Below are 26,236 nucleotides of genomic sequence, written 5' to 3'. Positions count from 1 at the left end.
TGACTCTAAATGAATAGATTATGGTATAGTTTTAGTTTATTTACATATATTGATGTATATTAGCTCTTAATTACATGAAATGAACAATTTTTTAATGTGCCTACATGTAGGCTTGAAGCTGGTTTTAAGTGTATATGGTGGGTTGTTTTAAGATGTGTATTTTAATGCATTCCCATAACTCTCATGCATGCAACAATTCTTTAAATTCATTTCAAGGTTTTATCAAATGAATCCACCTAGTTTTCTTATGTTTAAGTAAAGTTGAAATGAAAGCTTTTGACTCCAAATGAAGGTTATTAAGTAAATGTTTATGATAAGGGACTCTTATGAAATGATTGAATAATGAAAGTTATTTTTAGCCAAATCAAGGTTTTAATATGAAAGGACAATTCTCACATTTGAATCAAATGAAATATTTTAAGGAGATATTCCACCGAATGATGATTTAACATTAAAGTTATATAAATGTTTGTGGTATTATTGTATTTTAAATGTTATACTGTGGGATTGACCTAGCACCGAATATAGCATGTAGATGGGACTTAAACAATGGGGTCCTTAAGTAAAGTCTCATGTTTCATTAACTGTGCACCAACATAGGAGCCGTTATAGGCTATTTTCAGGCTAACGGCTCCACGAGTAGCCATTAAAGTTAAATTTAAAGAAATGTCTAAAATTGATGGAGTTCTACCTTGAATGTAGTCTCCCAAAGACAACATAGGGAGTTATGTTGGATTTCATGTAATATCTCATTTGTTCTTAAATGTCAGTTACAATCAACTTCCCACAAAATGAATGTTTTAAGATTTTATATGATATTTCTCATTCATTAATTTACTTATGCATAATTCTTATAAATGTTCATTATGTTCTTCATTATAAATCATTCTCACATACTTAGTACATTTAAAGTACTAACACATACTTTTGCCTACATAGTATTACCATGTAGGAACCGGCATTGCTCCACACTCTCCTCCCCATGACTAAGTCTTATCATGAAGGCTACTATTATTAGTGAGTTATCATGATCCGGCAACAATATTCCTACCATTCTAACTTATGTTTTGTTTATACTCTTCAGTTAATTTTGTTATCTTTTGACTTATATTTTGAGGGTGAGCTAGAAATAGGTCTTAGCCCCATCAAGTCTTAAGTGTAGAAGGTATAGTTGGACAAATGTATGCTGTTTATAATGAATTTGACTCTTACTGAATGTGAAATCCTATAGTCCCGATATCCCTTTAGTTTTCTGCTTGATTTGATTATCATTACTGATGAAAAGCTTAATGAGATGCTAAGAGGCTTGGGTGAGGTATCTCTGAATACTTCATTCTCTTTGTCACGTCTAGGACCTAGACTTGGTTCATTACAAACATGGTATCAGAGCTAGGTTTTGAAATGGTCCTCGAATTCTAACATACCACGTCAAAAATGCTCTTTTTCATTATTGTGAAGCACGCCACAACTATGAATAAGAGACTATGGGACATTTCAAAAAGTGTTCACATCTTTCAAATTCATGTCGTGCCTTAGAATATCCTAAGCCTTCCTCAAACTAACAAACCATTTTGTATTCTCTAGATAATGCCTCATGGAAGAGTACCTCCCAGAGCAAGGGTTGATAGTAAGGACCAAGATAATGTGGTTTCCGATCCCCTAGATCATGAAGAAAGGGTAACTCATGTGGAATTCAAGAATATCATCACATTTTTGTCTCAAGTCGTATCAAACCAAGGGAATCAAGTTGTTCGTCCTCAACAAGTATAAAATTCAACTTCTTGGATTCAGGATTTCTAAAGGAGGAATCCACTCATGTTCGATAGTTCTAAAATAGATGTGGACCCTTCGGAGTTCATCGATGAAATATACCTTATTATGGTTATCATGGATGTGCCTCTAAATGAGAAGGCCAAGCTAGTGGCCTATGAACTAAAAGGTGTGGCATGAGTTTGGTATGAATAATAGGTTGTTGAGAGGAATGAAGTAATGGGGACAATAAGATGGGAAGAGATCAAGGGTGCCTTCTTAGCCTGCTTCTTTCCATTGGAGTTAAAGAAGGACAAAATCCAACAGTTCATCAACCTACATAAAGGGAGTATGAGGGTAAGGGAGTATGCCTAAAAATCACTCAATTGTCAAAGTATGCTCCCTTTATGGTCCCCAACCTTCGGGCTGGGATGAGCAAGTTTATTTTTGGTTTCTCAAGCTTGGTGTCCAAGGAGTGTAAAACAACCATGTTGGTCAAGGAGATGGAAATATCCCAGTTAATGACATATGCCAAACAAATTGACGAAGAGATATTGAGGGAGAGGTCTGGAGGGTTAAAGAAGGCTAGAGTGGATGGTGGAAGGTTCAACCTTTAAAGTTCCAATTATAGTAATAATGTCTAGGGCCATGGTTGGCAAAGATTTATAGGAAAAGATGTTACACCCCACACTCTTGAGCTCAGAATGTCTTTTAAGCTTCTTAGAAGTTAGCATGTGAGCCAGATAATCTACGACACAATCAAACGACTCTAAGGAAGGGAGAATATGATATCCCATAGTAGAGAAGGTTGGAAATACAGTCATAAGAATCCGAATGGAATTGGAGGCTAATTAATGAGTCATAGGAATCGATTTACCTATGTAAGCTACTACCTTATAAGTCTTACATACCTATGCTACTTGAGGATGTACCAAGCTTACGAAGAACGGATTACATAGGCTCTTAAAATAAGATAAGATTACGAACTCACGAGGAAGAGAAGAGAAGGACACATGGCAGCACCTCAAGAAAGCAGGTGACCCACCTGCTTGGGTTCAAGTAGGTGACCCACCTAATTTGGGGGGGTGGGTGGACGTCACTTCCACATGGCAGCCCCTCAATGGACGCATGGATACGGTGGCCCAATAGGGGCTGGACACATGTCACCCTTAGTGGATGAAATGTTTCACCTCCTAAGGGAACCTATATATATGTAATATATGACTCCTAATTCAGTTCTTTATCCAAAAACTAATGCAACAACAAAGAGAAAACAAACCCTAAAGCTTAGAGAGAAAAGAGTGACGACTAGGAGAGAAAAAAGGGGTAAGTCCCAATTTCATTCTGTAAATTAATTATTTAGCATATAACATGATGATATGGAGGTATTATTAGTATAAAATCATGTCTCTATGCATCACATAATGGACAGCTAGTAGCCACGGCGTTTAAATCGCGCTAGAGAATTTCTGAGGTACAATTTCGGCGAGTTTTGTCCAATATCAGGTAAGGTAAGGTATTTCCTCTCAATTTGAAGTTTATGGTGTTTTTATAGGGTGTATTAGACTCCTTTTATGCTGCTGTAAGTGTATGAAAGTCATGGAAATGCTCGACGTTCGAAATAATCTAAATTGGAATGGTTATAGTTAAATTGTAGTCGAAATGAGGCGTTGTGCATGTGGGGGATGATGCTGGTCGTTTGGTGGTGTGTTAAGTTGTTGAAAAATGTTTTAAAAGATGTGTGAGAGCTTCTGGTTGCAGCCAAACAACCCTCCGCATCGTATGGTTAAAGGTTTTACGAAATAAAGATTAAAAACCCTCTTTTGGTATCGTAGTTTTGAGTGAATCATTTGGAGTTTATGTTGTATAGTGTTGATGTGAATTGATTATACATATCATACAGGTTTTTGTTGTTGGTTGGCTGTAGTCATTAGGGATATGATTGGAAATTCTGTTAGGGCATGTTATAGGGGAGGTGCTGCCCGATTTTCGTTAACTCCTTAACTTGCTAAAGACTAGTCGAGAAAGGTGAATAAGGAATTGGTTCCTATGGATAGTTGCTGGTAGAATTACAAGTTGAAAATTCAAAGGTCACTAACATCAGTATTACCTTCTTATTAAATAGTTTAAAGAAAGTAACAAAGTGAGCTTGGATGCGAGTAACCCATAACAGGTATTTAAAGCTATTTTTCTTTCTTTTTACATATCTTAGACATAAGTTATGAATGATTTGTATGTTAAACTTGGGGATAATTCCATCCGTAAAGCTCCGAGTACAGTTCATAATTCTTATCTATTTCGTGATGGTAGAACTCCTATAATAGTTGGGCTATTTCCTTTTTAAGATTTCTATAGGATAAAAGGTAATATATTTATAGCCTAATGACTCGTGTTCACTTCTAAATGGTAAGGCTCTTAAGGTAGATGAGCTATCAGCCTTGAGCCTTCTGTATATAAAATAGTAATCGAATATATCGGAAGCATGAACTATTACTCCTATTCATTTTTTAATATCAAAGTTCTTGAAGTAGTTGAACTACTACCCTCGAGTCCCTATATGATGAATGCTAATTGAAGGTATGAGCTCCTAGGCCTAAGAAATCTATAATGACAAGTGTCTCTAATTGCATAAGCCATTTGGTATTATCTTAATAAAAGTCTATGACCCTGAGACACCGTCAATATGGCCCCTAATGCCATTTAGAGGATACTTGAGATGACGATCATTTTGATCCTCAAATGATAGTTCATGACGATTGTTATACCGAGTCTCAGATAATGAGCTAATTGCATATGGTTACTCGCTACTCTACTCGTGCTGGATGTTAATATGTTTTTCACTGCATCTCATGAAGGGTCGATCATGATAAATTCACCGTGCCCAAGAAAGGCCGGGCATGATAAATTCACCGCATCCTATGAAGGGCCGGGCATGATAAATTCACCACGTCCCATGAAGGGCTCGGCATGATATATGATAAAACTGTTATTCACTGAGTCCCATGAGGGGCCGGGCATGATAAAGCTGAAATTCTTATTCACTGCATTCTATGAAGGGCCGAGAATGACATATGATGAAATGATTATTCACCGTATCCCATGAAGGGCTGGGCATGATACGCGCTAAAATTACAACTTTACCGAGTCCCTCACTAAAGGGTCGGATACAGTATATAGGCATGCAGATGAAAACATAGTGATACCTTTGTAACCCCGAGTCCGATAGCCGGCCGAGTGTGGTATGTGAGAAAGATATACAGGTCCTCATTTCACATGGTGCAGGTATAGTGACTCATTAACCGTTACATTTATCTCTTGCACCCCATATTATAGATGAAATCTCATTTATGCGATGTTATGCTTTATATACTCAGTATATATATTGTACTGACCCCCCCATTTTCCGGGGGGCTGCATTTCATGCCTGCAGGTACAAATGTTTATTTTGGAGATCCGTCATCTTAGGGTTTCAACTCAGCGATGTTGGGAGAGCTCTACTATTCTGGAGCCTAACTTTTTATACTGGTCATTTAATATGTATATATTTATTTGTCCAAGGGTATGGCGAGGGCCCTGTCCCGCCATATATTGTTGTTACTATTCTCAAAGGTCTGTAGACATATGTATGTGGGTTGTTTGTAAGTTTCTTTCGGTGGTACCTATACGGCATATTATAAATGTTTTTATGTTACAGCAGCCTTATCGGCTTGTGTTCCCTTTCATGATATGGTACGAATGAAAGAGGCCATACATACACGGAAAAGTTTTAATTTATTGGGATTTTTGTGAGTAGTATCACTTTTTTATAGTTCGATTTGACACCAGCTGATAGGTATGTGTATACGGGGGTCCAGGTCGGACCCCAGTCACGGCCTATGCAGTTTCGGTTGTGACAGAAGTGGTATCAGAGCAGTTCATCCTTGGAGTGTCTATAGAGCATGTCTAGTAGAGTCCTGTTTATCAGTGTGTTGTGAACCACATCTATAAACAGGAGCCTACAAGACATTTAGGATGTTACTTTCTTTCATATCTGAGATCATGCGATAGAGATTAGTAATAGGGAATGAAATTCCTCCTACTAACCTGTGCTTTCAGCAGAAGGGAAACATCGATAGAAGAAAGTAACAAACTATACTGGAAGTTTCAAGGCATGTAGGTAAGCAAAGGTACGAAGGACATATGTGATGTAAGATGTTGAAATAAGAATGACATACAAAGTGAAAGGAAAAGTAACCATGAAAGTTTAACAAGTGCAGTTTGAGTTGGACACATGAGGTAAGTACATCATTTTATACTGTCATTGATATTGGGCGCCCTGTGTGGCTGCCATATGAGTTGATATGATTATATATATGTGTGACTTGTGAGCCACTATTGGTATTATTTTCTGCATGCAGGTGTTGAGATAGTAAGAAATACAGAGGAAACTCTGCAATATTTTCTTCGAAATAAGAAGAGAATGAGATACGGGGTTGTAGTATGTCTTGAAAGGTTGTGCCCACAACAATGATGAGATTTGACTAAACGAGTATGGCTGAACTTAAGAAATGAGTTAATTAATGAATTGATGGCAATAGAAACTAGGAGGTCGATACTAGTATAGTAGAACGAAGTTGGAAAAGACCTATAAGCCAAAGAAGATGATTTAGAGAAGATTGATAGATCTTGATAAAATGATATAGTAAGGCATCGCCTGAATTGATACATATGGATAAATTATGACAAGTTATAGTTGAAAGAAGTAACAGTATAATTAAGACAAGTGTGTAAGGGAAAAAGAATTATGATGGAAGTGAAGTGTTAATAAGACAACTTGTGAGATATTAAGGATAAGACTAGCTAAGAAGGGTATGTAACCCATAGTAAGAATCGTGAAGAAGGTCAAGCAGTGTTATACTATGGGACTGAATACAAATAGGATACCATGTGAATATAACGAAGGTCATTATGAGAATAAGTAAAGCTTAGTAAGGAAGTTCTAACAAAGGCACCCAAGATAGACATAGGTAACTCAATATGAGGACGGAATAAAAGGAGTAAGTATGATCATAGATTTAAAGGGATAGTACAACAACGTGGTGTTAAGGTAGATCACAAACAGATAGTGATATGGGTACACCCTAAAGGGGGGAAGTGGCTCCAAGTGAGATCCTACACTGGCACGAATTAACAAAATCGAAAAGCCAATAATAAACGGATAGAAGGCATAATGTCGAATACAGTGTTCAGAGTTATTAGTAAGGACCTTAAATAGTATAACATCAAAGAATGGGTGCATATAAAAGGGATGAATACGACAAGGGAATCACAATGAGAACTTAAAGATATTATAAAGGATAGCCAGACTACACTTGACTAAAGGTCAGGATGTTGGTAACAGAGTTACTAGCCACCGGCATTGTGAGATACAAGTAGCCAAAAAGAAGGTATACAGAAGCCTCTCCAATATTTGAATATGAGAAGACTTAAGAGTGACTGAAGAAGGAGAAACAGGTATGATAAAAGAGGCTAGTATAGCAACACTAAGGCATTTTCTGGACTGCTCTAAGCACCTACACACATTTGTAAAAAGATTACAATATGATGTGTGATAAAAGAACTGGAGGGAAGATCTAAGTAAAAGTGCAGTATAACATGATTAAAGTGTTACAAGTTGGATTAATAGGAATTGTACAATAGCTTAAACAAAAAGGGAGCATCAAAAGTTTGATAGCCTATTACAGGAAATGGAAACCCCGACTCAGAAATGGAAAGCAGTTAATATGGATTATAGTACAGGCTGACCTCGCATTCTAAGGAACTATGAATTCATACGGGTGATGGTAAATAGGCTGACAGAATCAACCCAATCCCTTCCAGTTAAGAAGGCATATTCAGTTGAGGGTTATGCGAGATGACATAGAAAGCAAACAATAAGATTTCATGGAGTTCCCACACCTATTATCTCAGACATGGAAATTCAAGTTACAGCTAACCACTATAGATAATTCTAGAAAGGATTGGGAATATAGATGAATCTTAGTACGACATTTTTCCCTTCTATTAATGGATAGGCCTAGAGAGGATCCAGCGAGTTATTGATGAAGTAAAGATTATTCAAGAAAAAAAGCTATTAACAGCCCAGAATTAACAAAAGTCATACGCAGATAGTCGACGTCAACCTTTTGAGTTGAAGTGGATGAATGAGTATTTGTGAAAGCATCACCAAGGCAAGGTTAAATAGAAGTCGACAAGAAAGTGATACATTGGTCCTTATCGGACCATTCGTAGAATAGGCAAAGTTGCCTATGGGTTGGACCTACCATTCGATTGGAAACAATACATTCAGTTTTCACGGATCAAATCTCCACAAATATATAAGCGACCCTCCCAGAATATTCTCTGTGGATGAAGTCCATATAATAGAGAGTTATCCTACTAGGAGCGACCTGTCGCTATCTTGAGTCGGTAAATTAGAAGGTTGCAAACTAAGGACGTGGTTCCCATCAAGGCATGTGATAAGACAAAGATAGAGAAGAAATATCACTATGGAACCCTACGTCTACAGGTAATATAAACTCCTAAAATCAATGATGTTGACGAGTAGGAGGCCTATGGGTGACAACTAATATCGAGAATTCCCAATGTCCCGGTAAAAACTTATAAAATTAAATATCATTCGAGGACGAATGTTCTAAAGGGGTAAAGATGTTACACCCCACACTCTTGAAGTTAGAGTATGAGCCGGATAATTTACGACATTATCAAATGACACTAAGGAAGGGAGAATGTGATACCCCATAGTAGAGAAGTTGGAAATAGAGTCATAAGAATCCGGAAAGAATAAGAGGCCAAGTAATGAGTCGTAGGACTCAATTTACTTACGTAAGCTACTAACATAGAAGTCTTACATACCTAAGCTACTTGAGGATGTACCAAGCTTACGAAGCATGGATTACATAGGCTCTTAAAATAAGACGAGATTATGAACTCATGAGGAAGAGAAGAGAAGGATACATGGAAGCACCTCAAGCAAGAAGGTGACCCACCTGCTTGGGGTCAAGTAGGTGACCCACCTCTTTTGGGGGGTGGACCCCACTTCCACGTGGCAGCCCCTCAATGGACGCATGGATACGGTGGCCCAAAAGGGGATGGATACATGTCACCCTTAGGGGATGACACATTTCATATCCTAAGGGAACCTATATATATGTAATATATGACTCCTAATTCAGTTCTTTATCAAAAAACTACAGTAGCAACAAAGAGAAAACAAACCCTAAAGCTTAGAGAGAAAATAATGACAGCTAGGAGAGAAAAAAAGGGTAAGTCCCAATTTCGTTCCGTAAATTAATTATCTAGCATATAAAAAGATGATATGGAGGTATTATTAGTATAAAATCATGGCTTGGTGCAGCAAAAAATGGACAGAAAGCAGCCACGACATTTAAATTGGGCTAGAGAAATTTTGAGGCGCAATTTTAGCGAGTTTTGGCCAATTTTGGGTAAGGTAAGGTATTTCCTCCCAATTTGAAATTTATGGTGTTGTTATAGGGTGTATTACACACCATTTAATCTGCTGGAATTGTACGAAAGTCGTGGAAATGCTCGACATTCGAAATAAACTAAATTGGAATCGTTATAGTTAAATTATAGTCGAAATGAGGTGTTGTGCATGTGGGGGGCTGCTGCTGGTAATGTGGTGGTGTGTTAAAGTGTTGAAAAATGTTTTGAAATATGTGTGGGAGATGCTGGTTACACATACCCAACCCTCCTCTTTGTATGGTTAAAGGTTTTACGAAATAAAGATTAAAAACCCTCTTTTGGTATCGTAGTTTCAAGCGAGTCCTTTGGAGTTTATGTTGTATAGTGTTGATGTGAATTGCTTATACATATCATGTAGGTTTTTTTTTTCTGGCTGTAGTGATTAGTATATGATTAGAAATTTGGATAGGCACATTATAGGGGAGGTGCTGCCCGATTTTCGTTAACTCCTTAACTAGCTAAAGACTAGTCGAGAAAGGTGAATAAAGAATTGGTTCCTATTGGTAGTTGGTGGTAGAATTACAAGTTTTAAAGTCGAAGGTCACTAACATTAGTATTATCTTCATGTTAAATAGGTTAAGGTAAGTAACGAAGTGATCTTGGATGCGAGTAACCCATAACAGGTATGTAAAGCTAATCTTCTTTCTTTTGGCATGTCTTAGACATAAGTTATGAATGATTTATATGTGAAACTTGCGAATAATTCCATCCGTAAAGCTCCGAGTATAGTTCATAATTCTTATCCACTTCGTGATAATAGAACTCCTGTAATAGTTGGGCTATTGCCTTTTTAAGACTTCTATAGGATAAAATGTAATATATGTAAAGCCTAATGAGTCATGTTCACTTCTAAATGCTAAGCCTCTTAAGGTAGCTGAGCTATCACCCTCGAGCCTTCTGTACATGTAATAGTAACCGGATGCTTGGGAAGCATGAACTATAACTCCTATTCATTTCTTAAAATCAAAGTTTTTGAAGTAGTTGAACTACTACCCTCGAGTCTCTATATGATGAATCCTAATTGAAGGTATGAGCTCCTGGACCTAAGAACTCTATAATGACAAGTGTCTCTAATTGCATAAATCGTTTGGTATTATCTTAATAAAAGTCTATGACTCCCAAGATACCGTCAATATGACCGCTAATAGCATTTAGTGGATACTTGAGATGACGATCATTTTGATCTTCTAATGATAGTTCATGATGATTGTTATATCGAGTCTTAGATGATAAGCTAATTACATATGGTTCCTCGCTACTCTACTCATGTAGGCTGCTAAGACATCTTTCACCCCATCCCATGAAGGGCCAGGCATGATAAATTCACTGCACCCCATGAAAGGCCGGGCATGATAAATTCACCATGCCCCATAAAGGGCTGGGCATGATAAATTCACCGCGCCCCATAAAGGGCCGGGCATGATAAATTCATCGCACCCCATGAAGGGTCAGGCATGATAAATTTACCGCATCCTATGAAGGGTCGGGCATGATATATGATGAAACGGTTATTCACCGCATCCCATGAAGGGTCAGGCATGATAAATGATAAAATGCTGATTCACCGCATCCCATGAAGGCCTGAGCATGACATATGATGAAATCATTATTCACCACATCCCATGAAAGGCCAGACACGATACGCGATAAAATGACAACTTTATCGAGTCCCTCACTGAAGGGCCAGATATAGTATATAGGCATGCAGATGTAAACATAGTGATATATTTGTAACCCTGAGTCCCACAGTGGGCTGGGTATGGTATGTGAGAAAGGTATACTGGCCCTCATTTCACACGGTGCAGGTATAGTGACTCGTTAACTGTTACATTTATCTCTTGCACCCTTATTACAGCTGAAATCTCATTTATACTATGTTATGCTTTATATACTCAGTACATATATCGTATTGACCCCCCGTTCCCCGGGGGGTTGTATTTCATGCCCGCAGGTACAGATGTTCATTTTGGAGATCCATCAGCTTAGGGTTTCCACTCAACAATGTTGGGAGTGCTCCACTATTCCATAGCCTAACTTTTGATAATGGTCATTTAATATGTATATATTTATTTATCCAGGGGTATGGTGGGGGCCTTGTCCCACCATATGTTGTTGTTACTATTCTTAGAGGTCTATAGACATATATATGTGGGTTATTTGTAAGTTTGATTCGGTGGTGCCTATACGGCATGTTGTAAATGTTTTTATGTTATACCAGCCTTATTGTCTTGCGTTCCCTTTCATGATATGGTATGAATGAAAGAGGCCATACGTACACAGAAAAGTTTTAATTCACTGGGATTTTTGTGAGTAGTATCACTTTGTTTATAGTTCAATTTGACAACAGCTAATAGGTATGTATATAGGGGTCCAGGTCAGACCCCAATCGCGGCCTATGAGTTTTAGGTCGTTACACAAGGCTCCACTAATAATCCTTCTCCTCCCAATTTCAACACGGAAAAGGGTACTAATCAAGTGTCCCCAATAGATAATGTTGGTACTTAAGCTTTCCCTGTATGTAATAACTGTGGGAGGACCTACAAGAAGGAGTGCTTAGTTATCTTTGATGCATGCTTTAAATATGGAAAACTGGGTAATCATGCTCGATATTGTATAGGTGGTGGTGGTGGTAGGCCGCCCTAAGGCGACGTTGCTTAGGGAAACCAAGCTCAAGGAGGTGGTGAATTAACCAACCACTTCTATGCCTTATATGTGAGGCAAGAAGTTGAGGAACCACTAAGTGTTCTTATCAGTATGTGAAAAGTCTTTACTTTTGATTTATTCATTATTGGATATAGGGTCAAACTTGTCATTTGTTACTACATTCTTAGATAATAGGTTTGATATATTGACTGAAATATTAGTAGAGCCCTATTTGGTATCTACCCCCATGGGTGAGTTAGTTGTGGCCAACAAAGATTATAAGGGTTGTCCCATGTTCATTTTGCATAAAGTTATCCCTTTTGATCTCATATAGCGTGACATGGTATATTTCAATGTTATACTTAGGATGGATAAGTTACATATATCTTATACTTCCATAGATTATAGGACTCATTGAGTGAAGGTCCAATTCCCAAATAAGTCTATTCTTAGATGAGATGGTGGTGATTCGGTAGTAAAGGGTCAGTTTATTTTTTTCTAAAGGCCAAAAAGTTGATTGCTAAGGGTTGCATCGATCACATTGTGAGGGTTAGGGATGCCAACTCCAAAAGTTATCCTCTTGAGTCAATTCCCGTTGTCAATGAGTTTTCCGATATCTTTGTCGATTACTTTCCCGGTATCACTCCTAAAACGAAAGTTGATTTTGGTATTGATCTCTTCCCTAATACCCAACCTATCTCTATTCTTCCTTACCAAATGGCCCTGGTGAAATTAAAAGTGTTGAAGGAACAATTAAGGGACTTGTTAGAAAAGGGGTTCATAAAGCCAAGCATTTCACCATGGGGTGTTCCCGTGTTGTTTGTAAGGAATAATAACAGGTCGCTTTGAAAGTTCATAGACTACCGTCAATTAAATAATGTGACCATTAAGAACAAATACTCAATCCCTAGAATAGATGACTTGTTTGATCAATTACAAGGGGAAAACCACTTCTCTAAGATTGACCTTCATTCCTACTATCATTACCTAAGGGTGAGAGAGTGTGACATTCCCAAGAAGGCTTTTCGATTAAGGTATATTCACTTCGAGTTTGTAATGATGAGTTCTAGGTTGACGAATATGTTGGCGGTGTCCATGAACCTAATGAATAGGGTGTTCAAACCATACATTGATACTTTTGTTGTGGTCTCTATTGATGACAATCTAATTTATTATCTTGTGAGAAAGAACATAAGAATCACTTGAGGGTTGTGCTTCAAATGGTTGAGCGATAGACAATTGTTTTCAATATTTAGTAAGTATGAATTTTGGTTGAAAGAGGTGGCATTTCTTGGTCACATAATGTTCGGTATTGGAATCAAGGTTGATCCTAAGAAATGAAGGCGATCAAGAATTAGCCTACACCATTGTCTCCCTTGGACATTAGGAGCTTCTTAGGTCTAGATGGGCCCTATATATGGTTCATTGAGGGGTTTTCTTCCATCTCATCTCTGCTGACAAAATTGACACAAAAGAAGGTGAAATTCATATGCACAGATGAGTACAAAAAGAGTTTCCAAACTTTTAAGAATCAACTTACCTCCTCTCTTATTTTGACTCTACTAGAAAGATTAGAAGGGTTTGTGGTTTATTGTGATATTTCAAAGATTGGTTTGGGTTGTGTCTTACACCAAAACGGTAAGGTTATAGGCTATGCTTCTAGGCAATTGAAGGTGCATAAACATAACTACCCTACCCATGATCTTGAGTTTGTATCCGTTGTTTTTGCTTTAATGATTTGGTGGTACTACCTTTATGGGGTGTATGTGGATATGTATATCAATCATAAAAATCTTCAATATGTGTTCCCCCTAAAGGACATCAGTCTAAGGAAAATGAGGTGGCTAGAACTCCTCAAGGACTATGACATGAGTATGCATTATCATCCAGGTAAAGAAAATATGGTTGCCGATGCACTTAATAGAGTGTTTATGAGGAGTTTGGTCATGTTCATGAAGGGAAGAGGGAGTTGGTGAAAGATGTTCACTAATTAGATAGATTAGAGGTGAAGTTGTGTGGTACCGATGATGGTAGTATGGTTGATCAAAATAGGTCCGAATCCTCCTTGGTTGTGGATGTCAAGTGAAAAAAAGACCTTGACCCGACATTTGTTGAGTAAAGAGGTTGGTGAAGGAAAAGAAAGTAGAGGTCTTTTTCTATAGAAGAGATGGGGTGCTATATTACCAAGGTCAGTTATATGTTCCTAATATGGATAGCCTAGGGAGTTTGATTTTGAAGGAGGCTTATAATTCTTTATACTAGATTCATCCTGGTTTGACAAAAATATATCGAGACATAAAAGAGTTCTATTGGTCCGCCCTGAAAAAGAACATAGCAAGGTTCGTTTTCGAATGCTCGAATTGCCAACAAATGAAGGTCGAATACCAAAGGTCGGGTGGCCTAGCCCAAGACATTGAAATATTCACTTGGATGTGGAAATATGTGACTATGAATTTTGTAGTGGGTTTTCCTCATACCCGGAAGTGTCACGATTTGAATTTGGTAATGGTTGATACAATGACTTAGTCGGCTCACTTCCTACCGATTAATATTTCCTATAGTGCCGAAGATTATGACAAGATGTATATTCGGGAGTTTATGAGGTTGTATGGTGTGCCATCGTCAATCATTTCAGATCATGGTACCCAATGCACTTATCAATTTTAGAGGTCATTTCAAAGGAGCCTCGGTACTAAGCTAAAGTTAAGCACCGCATTCTATCCTTAAATCGATGGGCAAGATGAAAGAAAAATTCAAACACTAGAGGATATGTTAAGGGCTTGTGTTTTGGAGTTCAAAAGGTGTTGGAATGAGCATCTACCGCTCATTGAGTTTTCCTATAATAATATTTATCGCTCAAGTATTGGGATGTCGTCGTTTGAGGCTTCGTAGGGGAGACTGTCTTGATCTCTGGTTGGGTTGTTCAAAGTAGGTGAGATAACCTTGTTAGGCCCCAATTTTGTGCTTAATTCTTTAGATAAAGTGAGGGTCATTAAAGAGAGGTTGAATACGGCTCAAAGTCATCAAAAGTCTTATTCTGATACTACAAGAAGGGATCTTGAGTTTAATATCGACGATTGGGTTTATTTGAAGGTTTCACCCATGAAGAGTGTGGTTTATTTTTTGTAAGAAAGGAAAATTCAGCCCTAGGTATATAGGTCCTTACAGAATCTTAAAGCAGGTTGGAAAAATTGCTTATAAGTGGGAATAACCTTCGGAAATGGCCATGGTTCATGGTGTCCCATGTGCCTATGTTGAGGAAATGTGTGGGAGATCCTACTTCCACTATTCCTTTGGAAATAGTGAATGTTGAAGAGAATTTTGATATATGAAGAGGTTCCAGTCGAACTCTTGGACCAGCAAGTAAAAATATTGAGGAACAAAGAATTTGTATTTATTAAATTCCTTTGGAGGAATCAACAAGTTGGAAGTGCTACATGGAAAGCGAAAGCGGATATGATGAAATGTTACCCTAATCTCTTTCATTCTATTGAAGCCTAATGTAATAATTCATTCATGCTCAAGTGTTTAAGACTATTATGTTTCCGTTTTCTGAAGTCTTCATATACAAGAATATTTATGAAGTTGAGTTTTAAAGTTATGTTTTCGGTTAAAGTTTAAAGATCTCATGATTGATGCATTTCAACTATCATTGTATACATGTTGGGTTGCTAGTCCTCGTGTCATGCCCTCTTCTATGTTAATGATTCTCATTTGAAAATGAATATTACCAAGGGGGAGATATTGTAAGACCTCCAAAGTTCGGAAAGTCCCAAACGAAGGAACAAAGGATGAATAATCAGAAAGTGCAGAAAACTGGCACAGAGAGATGACCACAGAAGCCATCACGGGCCATGGTAAGCATCACAGACCATGGTGAGCAACCGTGGTAGAGAATCAGAGGCTTAGACTTACAGGGGACGAACCATGGACCATGGTAAGCACCACAGGCTGTGAATCCCTTCATGGTGACCCCTCCCCAAGAAACTTACGAATTTCCCTAAGGAGAGGTCCACGGAGAACTACCATGGATTGTAGAACCCTCCTAGAACTATGATGTGTCATCGTGGTTGACATTCTACAAGTCCACCTATAGGACCTGCACCACGACCACCTATTATGGCCTATCATGTCCTTCACGGACTATGAAAGGTTCCGTCGTGAAACTTTAGGGACTACCCTATAGGCTTTTCCAAAATATTTTTCCAATTCCCTTACCACGGGATCCCACCACTGATTGCGAAGGATCTCCATGAAGCGTGTTTTGGCAAGGATTTACAAGGGATATTTTGGTCTTTTCCTGTGTTTTAAATCAAAATTAGGTCATTTTGAAGGTTGAATTCTCCCATCTAAAGGACCTAAACCCTTCACAACCCTCACTCTTCACACATAGACTTAAGGCTCTCAAATTCTCTCTTCTCAAACTCTTCCAAGAACTTCAAGGCAAGTTAGGGTTCATACTCAAGACATCTTCAAGTCTCCTTTCCTCCTCAAAGCTTTCATAAGGATTTTGTTCCCCCAAGGTATGTGGGTTTTTAACCATGGGTTCTTCCACCCATGGAGCCCAAACGATTCCCCACTTGATAGTTCAAATTCTAAATGATGAATTCTCATGGGATTTTTTCTAATTACTCTAAATGCATAGATTATGGTATATTTTATGTTTATTAACATATATTGATGTATATTAACTTTCAATTGCATGAAATGAACAATTTTTTAAAGTGCCTATATATAGGCTTAATGGTGGTTTTAAGTGGATGTTTTAAGATGTGTATTTTCATGCATTTCCATCACTCTCATGCATACAAGAATTCCTTAAATACATTTCAAGGTTTTATGAAATGAACCCACCTATTTTACTTATGTTAAAGTAAAGTTGAAATGAAAACTTTTGACTCTAAATAAAGGTCATGAAGTAAATATTTATGATAAGGGATTCTTATGAAATGATTGAATGATGAAAGGGCTTTTTAGCCAAAGCAAGGTTTCAATGTGAAAGGACAATTCTCAAATTTGAATCAAATAAAATATTTTAATGAGCTATTCCACTAAATGATGATTTAATATTAAGGTTATATAAATGCTTCTGGTATTATTGTGTTTTAAATATTATTCCATTGGTTTTACCTAGCACCGAATGTAGCATGTAGAAGGGGACTCGACCTAAGGGATTCTTAACTAAAGTCTCATGTTGCATTAACTATGCACCAACATAGGAGCCATTATAGGATTTTTTAGGCTAGTAGGTCCATGATTAGCCATTAAAGCTAAAGTTAAAGAAATAATTAAAGTTGACGGAGTTCTACCCGGAAAGTAGTCTCTCCTTGCCAATGTAGGGGGTTATGTTGGATTCTATGTAATAGATCTCATGATCTTAAAAGTTGGTTACGGTCAACTTCCCACAAAATGAATGTCTTAAAGTTTCATATGATGTTTCTCATGCATGCATTCACTTATGTATTTTGCTTATAAATGTCCTTGATGTTCCTCTTTATAATGCATGCTCATATACTTAATATATTAAAAGTATTAATGCATACTTTTGTGTACATAATATCACCATGTAGGAATTGACGTTGCTCCGTACTCCCCTCCCCATGGCTAAGTTTGATCGTGATGGCTACTACTATTTGTGAGTTGCCATGATTCGGGAATAATATTCCAACGTTTCTATATTATGTTGTGTTTACAATCTAGAGTTACTTTTGGTATCTTTTGACTTATATCTTGAGGGTGAGCTAGGAAAAGGTCTTAGCCCCCGCCAAGTATTAAATTTAGAAGGTATGGTTGGAAAAATTTATGATGTTTATAATGACTTTGACTCTTACTAAATGTGAAATTCCTTAGTCTCGATATCCCTTTATTTTTCCGCTTGATTTATTTATCATTACCAATGAAAAACTTAATGAAATTCTAAGAGGCTTGGGTGAGGTATCGTCGGATGCTTCATTCGCCATGTCACGCCTAGGCCCTAGGCTTGGGTCGTGACAACAATATAGGCAAAAGAAGAATGTGTTCAGTACTATAGAATGTACAGAGTATGGAGAATGTGCGATGCATGACATAAAATATGATAATGCAATGACCAAACCAAATATGATAAAATCCAATAAAAACATCATTAGAAATATAAAACATGGTCAATGAAATATTATTATATAAATCATAATCAAAACATAGAATAGTGAGAGATACCATTAACTGACATAAACCATATGAGCTGTAATATGTAGTCTGGTGTCATAGTCAATTAAAATTAAGTTCTATAGGGTCTAATATTTATGGGACAAGGAGATTTCTACTAGAGACCCTACCTCTACATACAGGAGAGCCTCCATCCCAAAGACATCTCGGTGCTAAGTAAAATCACAATGGACTATCATACATTACATGTCATAAGATTTATAAATTGTAAGAGCCTAATAATACAAAAATTGTCATAACATACCCTAAACATCGTAAGAATAACTCCTTTAACAGATCATGATTTCATAACATATCATAGAAGATACTTATTTAAGCATCTAATCATGATAGGCTTTTTCATAGAAAATTATTGAAATCTTTCATGATATGAATACTTCACCTTTTGAAGCAACCTTTTTTTCATAAAAACATCATTGATACATTATCTAAAAGCATCCTTAAAATCATAGTTAATAAATCATAATGTATTCATAATCCTCAAATATAGGTCATAATCATAAAATAGGTATGTTTCATGGGTTTATAAAAAATTCTTCAAAAACATATATTTAAAATTAAATCATGCATTGTAAGATCAATAGGAGTGAAATAAACCATAATTAATTGAATTCAATACAAGATCATCAAAAGAAACCTAGGGTTTAGAAAGAAATCATAAAGAGAAATCGAAAACACTTGGGAACTAGCTAGATGAAAAATGATCAACTAATGAGATTCCCATATACCTTGATAATCCTTATCTATTAAATTTAAAAGGAGACACGAGTTCTTGAAACCATAGCTTGACGGAGAAGAAAACACCAGGAGAGAAATCCTTGAGAGCCTAAGAAAATTTTAGGTGAATGAGAGGGAATGTTTGAAATTTGAAGGGTTTGGGCAGTTGTAGGTTGTGAGGAATAATCCAAAACAACATATCTTAAGGGTTAAATGTGTAGGAAAAGTCAAAGATACCCTTACTTATAATCTGCGGAATGTGATCTACGGGCTGACATATGGACCGTAGGTCCTCTTAAACACCATCCTGGTGAACTATTGGTCACTTTTAAAAAATATTAATTTAAATCAATACCCATGATACCATTGCTATGGTCTATCGACTCCTCTACAGATCATAGACCCTACTTATCCTGCCAACCTTCAATTACCAATGTCTTTGAACCCCATATACAGACCACCCTATAACGCATAGCTCTTTCTAAATTCGGTGGCACCACTCATCCTGTTGATCCATGAAGATCCCTCCTCTAAATCTCATCTTACGAGACCACTTATGACTCATTACACATTTTACCACCCATCATATGGGATCGACCAAAAGTTTCTAAGACTTGGAGAATTCTAAAACTTTAGTACTTCAATGACAACTCCCTCCTACGGATCATAGGTCCTTGTATGGTCTGTAGCTTGACATTAGAAATTTTCTGCAATATTTTCCTTCCAATCACATTTTCAAACATTCGAGGTGTTATATACTTAACAGTTATCGATGGATACTATGGTTGTGGTACGGTTTGACATAGGTTGAAAAATTCCCTTTAGTTACTAAAAAGGGTAGAGATGGTTGTCAGTAAAATCAGCCTACTTTTTCATGTCGCTTGGTTCAGCGGATAACTTTATCTAGTTCTAGTGGTGGTCAGCACTAGAACATGTTTTATGCTCCTCAAACTTGATATGATAAAGAGGATACTCCTGATATGGTCACTAGCATGTTACGAGTCTGTTAATTTGATGTTTAAGCTTTGTTAGATCTTGGAGTGAATCTTTCTTTCGTGACTCCTTATGTTGCTATGTTAGTTCCAAAATCCTATTGGAATATTTCTTTGTCTATGCTCGTATTGGTGATTATGTTTTAGCTAAACAAATTTTAGAAATTGCTCGGTCTCAATTTTTCAGAAAATCATCTCAGTTGATCTATTAGAGTTACATATGACTGACTTCGATGTTATTCTTGTTGTAGATTGGCTTAATTCTTATCATATCTCTATTGACTATCGAAACTGAATGGTTAAATTTCTGTTTCCAAATGAACCAGTCATAGAGTGGAAGGATAGAAATTTAACGTTTAAGGTTCAATTTATCTCAAGCCTTAAATCTAGAAAGATTAGTTTTAAAGGTCATATCTACCATCTAGTATGGGTTAGGGATACAAATTCTAAACATCCAACTATTGAGTCAGTTCCTATTGTGAATGAGTTTTTGAAAGTGTTTCTTGATGATCTTCATCGAGTTCCTCCAAAAAAGGGAAATAAAAAATTAGAATTGACCTTCTTCCATATACCCATCCTATCTCAATTCCCCTTTATTCAATGGCTCCGATAGAACTTAAGGAGTTAAAGATCAATTTGAGTAAGGTTTTTGTTAGACCTAATATCTCTCCATGTGGTTCTCATGTTCTCTTTGTGTCACACCATGAGTCTACACCCTTGGTGTGGCCCACACTCAAAAACTATTGTTGGGTCTCAAGCGAACCCTTGTCCTGGCTAAGTCACTAAGAAGATGACATAACTCATAAAAATACAGCTCATGATGGGCGTGCAAATTTATAAAAATGTACTTCTCATAATTAAGTCCAAAATATAAATCTTTAAATAATGTAACTCAATATATTAAAAATGTGAAATCAAAACAATAATACTGAATAAATCGAACTCTATATGTGACTAGTCTATGAAGCCTCTAAAACAAACTCAAAAAGCAGGTACTAGGACAGGCCTACAATACCCTCAGAATACTAGTAATGTAAATACTAAAATAAGACTCAAGATCTTTTCTCAATGCAAAGAGGTCTCACTAAAACGTGGATGGAAATCTCATCTTCAACTATCCAGCTATTGAGGATCTTTATCACTTGTGTCTAAATCATAAAATAATGCAGCACCAAACCATGTCAGTATATGGAATGTATGTTATGTAAATTATTTGAAAAGAAACTTTCTCAAGAATACTCAACTCAACTAAACTCAATGAAATAGCTCAACTCAATAAGCATGCAATTTATAAATAAATAAGGCAGTTCTTTAAAGATATGAATAATAAATACATCTCAATGTGAAAATAATACTTTTCCTATTGGGAATTTCTCTAACTAACAACTATTACTTATGAGCTACGTGATGATAAAATGAACTTTTGTCATTCCCACAGCCGTCCAATACCTTTCCAGGGTAAGGGATGCAACTCATCTAATGTATCCATATAAAATCCCTCAATGAAGCTATAAGGATTCACCTGAATGAACGATACGATCGTATCCTATGCTGGCTACATAGTTTATGGGGTTCGAGTTCTTCTATACTCTTAGCTAAATCGGTGCTTAATACTACTCCCAAAATATATTTTTTATGATCATATCTCAAGTGAGTGTATGTACTCAATTAATTCATTTAATCTTATTGGACTTTACTCATTTAGTTCAACTCTTCTCAACTTATCTCTTTTCTTTAAAAAAAATTATATTCTCAATTTAAGAATGCATTTGAAACATGGCTTGACTTCTTAACTCAATCTCAAAAATAAATATTTAAATTCATTAATACTGAATTCATTTAGACCTAATAATATTCATTCTCAAAATAGTAATTAAGAGACTTCTCAAAACCCAACTCATGCTCAAACTCTTTCTCAATTAAATGATAAAAATATATCATTCATTAAACTCAAAATAATGAGTAAAATAATTAATGCAACTACTCAACTAGGATTCATGTGAATGCAATAATAAAAATTATCTCAAGAAATCAATCGATAAAATCATTGAAGTATAACTATATATATTCAAGAGCTCAACAAGGAATTCAATAGATAATGAAAGAACTCAATACATCAGGATTGGAACTTAAACTGAACACTCAAATCAACTGAATAAAGATGTTGGGCACGAGCATGAACTCAGTCCAATGTTTTCACTAGCCTTACATACCGGGAATGATGATTATCTAAGAAAAACTCAAAGATCTTGCTTGAAACTCTTGAACCCTAACTCTTCTCCTTTTCTCCAATCCTCGCTCTCAACATATTCTATAAAACCCTTGTTGGGTACATATAAGGGGTTAATATTTGGGCCCGAAATGACTTGGTTTTATCTGGTAAATAAGGGAAATGACAGGAACACCCTTTATTAAAACTGGGTCTAGCTGCTATGGGCACTTCTACGGATCGTAGAGTCATCTATGAACTGTAGAATGTTGGTCGTAGAAGCTTGGTGCCAAATTGGGACCTCACTATAAATGCACCTTATGGGTCTACAACCGCCCTTCTAAGGGTCGTAAAGGCCATTGGTGAAACTCCACTTTGGAAAAGGTTGGGGGACCATGGATCCTTCTCTACGGCTCGTACAAATTTGTATGAGTCATAGACTTGTTCATATGGATTAAGTGTCTATTCCAATAAGTATGAGAATATGTCACTTAGTTCCATGATTGACCCTACGGGTTGCAGAATGCTTGACAGACCGTAATTTTCACTCATAATAGTGACTTTGATAGTTTGAGAAATGGCTATGTTTTGGGGGTTCTACGAGCCACTCCCACAACTCATAGAACTCTCTATGGATTGTAGATTGGGTCATGGACATGCTGACAGTTCACTTTCTCTTATTTTCTCTTGGCAACTCAGGATTGATCTATGTTAAAATAGTACGGGTTATAAAAGTATCTCCCCTTTAGGATCATTCGTCCTCGAATGATGACCAAGCTAAGAGTTTACTTAATGTAAGAATGTAATACAAGAAATCAAAGACAACTCTAGAATAGCTACCCAAATACTCAACACTAGCCACCCAAAAACTCAAAACACAAGAGGTTACTAACGTTGAGAACGGAATAGATATATTAAATTCAACCTCGACATTAGGAGGAACAAATAGATGTGCGGTACTTGGATTTCATATCCTCCTAAACTTCCCATGTAGCCTCCTCTACAAATTGATTTCTTCAATAGACTTTTACTGAAGTGACCTCCTTGGTCCTTAATTTATGAACTTGAAAATCATTAATTTTATTAGGAATCTCCTCATAAAACAAGCTATCCTACACACCAATGTTTTTGTTAGTAACAATTAATGAAGGATCTATCAAACATTTCATAAGAATGGAAATATGCAACATAGGATGAACGACTGCTAATGCTGGTAGAAGATATAAGTCAAAGGCTATATTGCCCACTAGCATTATAATATAGTAAGGATCAATTTATCGGGGTCTTAGTTTTTCTTTTTTCCAAATCTCAAAATTCCTTTCATTGGCAAAACATTCAAATACACCCAATCATTTACCTCAAACTCCACGTCTTTTCTCCTTAAATCAGTGTAGGACTTTTGATTATGTTTCACGGTTATCAACCTTTCTTGAATAATTTTCACCTTCTCCATTGCTTGATGAACTAAGTCTGGCTCTATCAACTCCTCTTCACAAACTTTGAACCAACAAATTTATAATCTACACCTTTTCCATAGAGGGCCTCTCAAGGAGCCACTTGAATACTCAAATGAAAACTATTGTTATAGGCAAACTCACTAAGAAGAAACTGGTCATCCCAAATACTTTTGAAGTAAATGACACGAGCTCTCAGCATATCCTCAAGAGTGTGAATTGTACGCTTATTTTGACCATATGTATAAGGATGGAAAGCAATACTAAGGTTTACCTTTGAACACAATCCTCTCTAGAATAACTTCCAAAATTGGGCAGTAAAATTAGTACCTATATCTGAGATTATTGAATAGGAAACTCCATGATGTCGAACTATATCTCAAATTTACAATCTTGCATAATTCTCTATTGAATCTGTAGTCTTAATGGACAAGAAGTGGGATGATTTGGTCATCCTATCAAAAATAACCCAAATGAAATCATGTTGCCTACAAGACCATGGTAAACCTTTAATGAAATCTATATTGAACATCTCTCACTTCCACTTGGGAAACTTTATATTCTGGGCTACCCTATAAGGTCTTTGATGCTTAATCTTGATTTGTTGACAATTCAAGCACTTGAAAACAAAGATTTGCTATGTCTCTCTTCATGCCATTCCACCAGTAGACTACTCTCATGTCATGGTACATCTTGGTTAAACCTAGATGAATTGAATACTTGGACCTATGGGCTTCTACCATTATTCTATCTTGATAACCATCTACACTCGAAACACACAATCTACCTTGATAGCATAACACTCAATCTCCCTTTTCTGAAAAGTCCATCACTTTTTGTTTGTGAACATCTTCTTTTAACAATAGTAGAATATGGTCTTTGTCGTTCTTTTCCTTCATCTCAACAACTAGCAAAGACTCGCCACCATTCTGACCAATTACACCTCCCTCATTAGAGACCAAAATATGAAATCCAAAATGTGCAAGTTTATGAACTTCTTTGGCCACCTCTTTCTTTTCTTCCTAAACATGAGCAATACTCCTATGAATAACCTGATAAGAGCATAAAATACAATATTAGCCTTAATTGAATTATAGAGAATGCTCATATCATATTCCTTGAGCAACTCCAACCATCTCCACCTCTTCAATTTCAACTCTTTCTAACTAAACACATATTGTATGATCTTCTTATCAATGAACAAATTCATATGCACACAATAAAGATAGTGATGCCAAATCTTGAGAGCGAATACTAGTACCTACAAATCTATAATATGAGTCGAATAATTCTATGCGTTAACCTTAAACTATCTTGAAGAATAAGCTATAATCTTACCTCTCAGCATCAAAACCTAGCTCATTTCAAACTTGGGACACATCACAATAAAAGAAACATATGACCATCTTTTTGCTCAAGTGGGGAAAGAGTTGGAGCAGTAGGAGTAGTAGTCAATCTCATTTTCAATTCTTGAAAACTTTTCTCACAAGAGTCAAACCGTGGTAATTTAGTCTTCATCTGAGTCAACATACTTCAAGGAGACGATATGGATGAAAATCTCTTAATAAATCTCCTTTATTAACCAACCAAACCCAAAAAATATATATGTCTAGCGCATACGTAGGTCTAGGCAAATTCTTTACTGCCATAATCTTTTGCATATCTAATCAAATACCTTCAAAAATAATGAGGCCAAAGAATACTATGGATGCAAGCCAAAACACGCAGTTTGAAAACTTAGCATACAAATCCTTTTCCTTGAAAGTTTGAATAACAATTCCGAGATGATTAGCATCTCTTTCGTATTTCTCGAATAGATCAGAATCTCATCAATAAATATCATAACAACCATGTCTAGGTACTCTTTAACACTCTCTACATGAAGTCCATATATATTGTAGGAGTATTAGTCAAACTGAAGAACATAACTAGAAACTCAAAATGACCATACCTGGTCCTGAAGGAAATCTTCCAAATGTCACCTTCTCTCACTTTCAACGAATGATAGCTAAATATGATGTCTATATAAGAGAAACAAGTGGCACCCTAAAGTTGGTCGAATAGGTCATCTATTAAAGGAAGACGGTACTTATTTTTTGTGGTAACCTTGTTCATCTAATGGTAGTCAATGTACATTCTCAGAGAACCATCTTTCTTTTGCACAAATAGTAGACTAGCGCCCCAAGGTGAGATACACAACCTCATGAATCCTTTATCTAAAAGATCTCTCAATTGCTCCTTCAACTTATTAACTTGGTGGGAGTCATTCCATATGACAGAATAAAAATCGTTGAGTATTAGAAAGAACATATGTTTTGAAATGTATCTACCGATCAGGAGGGAGTCAAGGTAAATCCTCAAGAAAAACTTTAGGAAACTCACTGACAAGAGGAACTCTAATCAACTAGAAATACTTCAAGAATCTCACTCACACCAAGAACTGAGTGAAGAGATGGTGTCTCCACACAGTCATCTCTAGATAGAACAATGTGATAGACACACCTCTTGGAGACTAAGTTTCTAGCCTTAAGATATGAAATGAATTTACCCTTAGGCATAGTTGGACTATCCTTCCACTCAAAAATTGGCGTATTCGGAAACTAAAACTTGACGACTTGGGTCCTACAATCAATTGAGGCATAAAAAGCATAAAGTTAGTCTATGCCAAGAATGACATCAAAGTCTATCATATCTAACTCAACTATATCTGTGGAAGTATGTTTATGTTAGATAGAGATGGT

The sequence above is a fragment of the Solanum dulcamara genome, chromosome 4 (assembly GCF_947179165.1).
Source record: "Solanum dulcamara chromosome 4, daSolDulc1.2, whole genome shotgun sequence".
In the NCBI taxonomy this organism is placed as follows: domain Eukaryota; kingdom Viridiplantae; phylum Streptophyta; class Magnoliopsida; order Solanales; family Solanaceae; genus Solanum; species Solanum dulcamara.
Note: the sequence above shows the minus strand (reverse complement) of the source record.